The sequence below is a fragment of the Phacochoerus africanus genome, chromosome 1, assembly GCF_016906955.1.
Source record: "Phacochoerus africanus isolate WHEZ1 chromosome 1, ROS_Pafr_v1, whole genome shotgun sequence".
Classification (NCBI taxonomy): domain Eukaryota; kingdom Metazoa; phylum Chordata; class Mammalia; order Artiodactyla; family Suidae; genus Phacochoerus; species Phacochoerus africanus.
In genome coordinates this window covers 52,418,352-52,423,780 of record NC_062544.1, presented here as the reverse complement: position 1 = coordinate 52,423,780, position 5,429 = coordinate 52,418,352, and the positions used below count along the sequence as shown (strand labels likewise).

The 5,429-nt window shown below is 45.5% G+C and overlaps 1 pseudogene; it reads left to right on the top strand.

The window, feature by feature from the left end:
• The first annotated feature begins 759 nt into the window (after window positions 1-759).
• LOC125114257 (uncharacterized) lies at window positions 760-855 on the top strand (annotated as a pseudogene).
• Window positions 856-5,429: the final 4,574 nt, after the last annotated feature.

Here is a 5,429-nt window from a genome sequence, read left to right as displayed (position 1 = left end):
CAACGAGAAGGTCACAGTGAAATTTCAGGACAGAAACGAAAATCTGAAGGTCAGCCTAGTATGCCCAGCAGTACTGTTTGTGCAGCCCCAGCCAGTGGGTCCCACTGCTTCTCCTCAAGCTAAGGCCTCAGGCACACCTCCTGGAGTGCCCCTGCAGGGATCAAGCTCTGTCCTCCAAGCCTTCTTAACTGTGCCCTTAAAACTGAACACTGATGGAGTTCCCTCATGGCCTAGCAAGTTAAAGATCCAGCATTGTGATTGCAGTGATACAAGGTTCGATCTCTGGCCCCAGGGTATCATGGGTGTAGCCAAAGGAAAAAAAAAAAAAACTCTGAAAACCATGCTGAAAACTCAGAAGAATGCTGCAATCTAATTACAAGCAAGCTATGATGCCACCTTAGGCCCTTCATCCCCCCTCCAAGTGCTGCTTCATTTCTCAGCTCCCCTTTATAGCAAAACTTTTTTTTTTCTTTTTTGTCTCTGTCTTTTCTACGGCTGCACCCGCAGCATATGGAGGTTCCTAGGCTAGGGGTCTAATTGGAGCTGTAGCCACCAGCTTATGCCAGAGCCACAGCAACCCCAGATCAGAGCCACAATCTGTGACCTACACCACAGCTCATGGCAGCGCCAGATCCTCAACCCACCGAGTGAGGCCAGGGATCAAACCCACAACCTCATGGTTCCTAGTCAGATTTGTTAACCACTGAGCCATGATGGGAACTCCCCTATAGTAAAACTTCTAAATAGAACTGTCTAGACGCTCCCATGGGCAGCACACAGACTTAAATTAGAATGATACAGAGATTAGCATGGCCCCAGCATGGGGATAACATTTGTGAAGTGTTCCATATTTTTTAAGAAAAGGAAAGTACATACATGTATGACTGGGTCACTTTGCTGTACAGCAGAAATTGGCACATTATAGATAACTTACACTTTAAATTTAGAAGGAAAAAAAAAAACATGAAATCTTCCAGAAAAAAAGATTTATACTTATATCTTCATTTCCTTACTTCTCATTGTGATTTCAATTCACACCAATCAAGTGCTCACCCATACCATTCCCCTGAACTTGATTTTGTCCAGACACCAGTGGTCTCCATCATCACTGAAGTATTACTGAAGCAATCAACCCCCTTCCTTGAAAACTCCAGAGATCACTGCAAGTCTCTTCCCCATCTCTATGGATGCCCCTTCCTCCTCCTCCCAACATCTCAGGGCTCAGTCTTCAACTCTCTCATGTATCTACTTTTCTCCCTAAGGATGATCTTACTCAAATCCAGGCCTTTAAATACATCTAGACACTTAAGAATCTCAAATCCACATCTTGATCCCTGACCTGTCCCCTCAATTCCCATCATCTCTAGCCATCAATGCTTGGTGAACCCCTCACCCTAGTCAGCCCTACCTCCAGCCTTCCTCGTTCCTGTAAATATTCACCTGGTTTATCAGACTCAAAACACAGGACACTTTTTCTGGAGTTCCCACTGTGGTACGATGGGATTGGCAGTGTCTCTGCAGCACTGGGACACAGGTTTGATCCCTGGCCCGGCACAGTGGGTTAAGGATCCAGCATTGCCGCAGCCATGGTGTAGGTTGCAAAGGTGACTCAGATCTGATCCCTGGCCAGGAACTCCATATGCCACGGGGTGGCTAAAAAAGAAAATAATAATAAAGATAAAACATAGAAGACTTTTACTCTTCTCTTTACAACCCATATCCAATTCACCCAACTGGATTCCAAATTTATTTCAAACCCACTACCTTTCACCATTTCCACTGCTACCACCTAGACCAAAGCAACCACCACTACTCACCTACATCCCTGCAACAGTCTTGCACTTGGACTCCTCAATTCCTTCTTCACTCCTCAGTTCCTCAGTGATCAGGGTTTCCAGATAGCAACCAGAATGCTCCTCCTAAAGCATAAATCAGATCTGTCTCATCCCTGCTTCAACAGCCTCTCATAAGACTTGGAAAAAAATCCGAACTCCTTACCAGATCCCGTAAGGTCTAAGATGTCCAGCTTGTACCCACTTCTCCAGTTGCATCTCCTTTCACTCCCTGCCTCATTCTCTTCAGTTTGGTCCAATTGTCCTGCATGATTTTCCTAGAATGGGCCAAGCTCACTCTTGTGTTGGTTGGTCATTCTGTATGGAACATCCTTCTCCCCAGACACTCACAGGTTTCATACTCTCCCATCATTCCAGTCTGCTCAAACCTCACCTTCCCAGAGAGACGTTCCCTGACTCTTTTTGACAGCACCTGCAGAGGTAGAAGTTCCTGGGCCAGGATCAAATCCACACCACAGCAGCAACCCGAGCCGCTGCAGTGACAATTTCAGATCCTCAACCTACTATAGCACAAGAGAATTCCTTCCTGACTCCTCTCTTAAATCGCCACCCATCTCTGAGGTCTCCTTACCGTCCATCACATTTACATGTTTTAAACTCCTTCTTCCTTTTCCTGACATATTACAGATGTATTTACTTATTGTTCTTTCTCCCCTGCTGGAATACAAGCTCCATGAGGGCAGAGAAATATTAAACTGTGAAATCCTACACACCCAGCACCAAGTAGGTGCTTGATAAGTGTTTGTGACATGAGTGAATGTACAGAGGGCAGATGACTGACTGGAGGACTGTCCTCAGGTGAAGGTGGGCACTTGGAAGGTAGCTTCCTGAGAGAAATGAATTCCCAGGCCACAAGTCTCCCTCTCAGGAACTGACCACCACTTCCACTTGTAACATATTAAGTCCCTTCACTGCAGTTTCACTTGGGGATTTCCAGGGACATGTGCACTTAACCGGTCTCTGAATAACGGCTAAAAGCCAAGATTTCACATACCCTTTTCAGACAATAACAGGAAGCAGAAGCATTAGTCACCCGACCAGCTCCGTAGCAAAGGGCCTGCAGGAAAGGGGACCTGGTATGTTTCAACTTGTGTTCATTTTAGAATTTTATAAAGCAAAGAAATCTACCCAGGGAAACTAGAAACAGATCACAGAGGGGAAAACCAAAGCCCACTTAACACAAGGGATTGTCCTAAGGGTAATAAATAAAAACAAACTCAAGTCTAATGTTTTTTGGGGTTTTTCTTTTTTGGTCTGTTGTCATTTCAGAGCAGCACCCATGGCATATGGAGGTTCCCAAGCTAAGGGTCTAATTGGAGCTACAGGTGCCAGCCTACACCACATCCGATATCCGAGCCATGTCTGTGACCTACACCACAGCTCAGGGCAATGCCAGATCCTTAACCCACTGAGTGAGTCTGGGGATCGAACCCGCAACCTCGTGGCTCCTAGTTGGATTCATTTCTGCTGTGCCACGATGGGAACTCCAAGTCTAATGTTTTTAAGTTTTAATTTAAATGTTTAAATTTGCATTCATATTTTAAGTAGTAAGGTTGGCTTTTGTCATCCATGTCATATGTTGTTTATTATATTGTCCACATGGGGGTAGGTCAGATTGTTGCTAAGCAAAATATGAGGGCACAGAACAATGGCTCTGCAGCTGGACAGTCAAGGGGGACAAGCTGGCTGTCAGTGGGCTCACAAGAGACAGACCTGTCATCACAGTATCTCTGCACAGGCAAAGTGTGAGCAAACTTGAATGGGGACTGGACATAATTAGGCACCGACAAGGCTCCAGATGCTGGGTCTGAAGTCTCACCTCCAATCACAGTGACAGCCCCCACTCCCATGCCACCAAACACCACAGCCCCCTCCCTGCCAGGGACCTCACCCTCCTATGTGATATCTAGCCTGTACCTTTCTTCCAGTTACCATGACTTCCTCGGTACCCTGGTCCCCCCCCCCCCGCCCCCCCGACAGAGGCACGAAAGTCTCTGCTGATTTTTCTAACATAATCTCTCTCTTCCACAAGGTAATAGCTCCTAACCTGATCTGGCTGCCCAGTATAGTAGCCACTAGCCACACGCAACTATTTAAATCTGACCTAAATAGAATTTAAAATCTAGTTCCTCTGTCACACTACCCACATTTCAAGCACTTACTGGCCACATATGGCTAGTGGCCACAGTCTCACATGGTGCAGATGCAGAATATCTTCACCATCTCAGAAAGTTCTATTAGACAGCACTAGTCTTGTCAATTAAGTGGCAGTAGCTATAGCTCCAATTCAACCCATAGCATGGGAACCTCCATGTGCTGCGGGTGAGGCCCTAAAAAGACAAAATATTTATATTTGTGTGTGTTTTCTTCTCTACTGGCTTATGACTGCCTTTGCATCTTACTTGTCCTTGTAGCTTCAGAGTCCAGCACAGGGAAGGGCACATCATCTTCTAAGAAGTGTTGTTGAAATGACATGAAAAGAAATTATTTGTTCTCAATAAAATATATTTTGTTTCCAAATCACCCCAACACAAAAATCTAAAGATTTTCTAAGTAGGTACTTTCTTAAGAACACTTTGTTAATTAGTATACCTTTTATTTGGAAACACTGTTCAAAGTTTTCTTTTGGCAGTTGTAACTTACACTATGTATCCACCATCCCTACTCTGGGCATGAGGAATCCGACTTGGTTCAATGGCTCCACCTGGTGGCAGCATCAAGGAACTGTTTGACTGCCTTGAAAGCAGCCAGAGCTGGGGAATGTTACTTGATTTAACTCTTGCTTTCTTCTACTTGGAAATCATGATGAGCTGCCTTGAAGAATCTGGGGCTAGTTAGACCTGAACTTCTTCTGACAGGCAAAGATTGAGGACCACTTTGTTCCCAAGAAAGAAAAGGGCAACCCTACATTGTGGTTGGGAGCTGAATACACTGGGAAGGTTTGAGTAGATCTGAGTGGCAAAACCAGTAAATGAGTTTGAAAATATAAAATTATGCATCATCTTAGATGCCCTCGAGTACCCTCATTTCTCCTTGTTGGGAGAGAATGCCACTTTCAGTCTGGGTGAAACACCAGCCCACCAAGTAGGGAATTTAGCATCCTAAAAAGCCTGGACTCAGATCAACCCAAATCAAAAGAAAGCTCCCCAAAAGGGAGAATTTGACTCATGAAAAATGGGGACATCAGGGAACCAGGGAAATAAACTACCTTTTCATTCTTCCTTCAGCAGACATCCAGGGTATGGTTTCTCCTCACAGTCCAGCTGGAGAAGTCCGTGTGAAATCTCCCACCCTGCTGGGTCTTCAGCTGTGTGTCCTCCCTGCTGGTGGTGAAGGCAGAGGTAGCATAATATCCCATCACACTACTGTCTTCCCTTTCCTCTCTTTCTTCCTTCCACCATAATCACCGGAGCATGCACAACCAAGATGAAATGTCTTAACTTTTTTTTTTAAATGCCACCCCTGCAACATATGGAAGTTCCCAGGCTAGGGGTTGAATTGGAGCGGCAGCTGCCAGCCTACACCACAACCACAGCAATGCCAGATGCGAGCTGCATCTGCGACCTATGCCTCGGC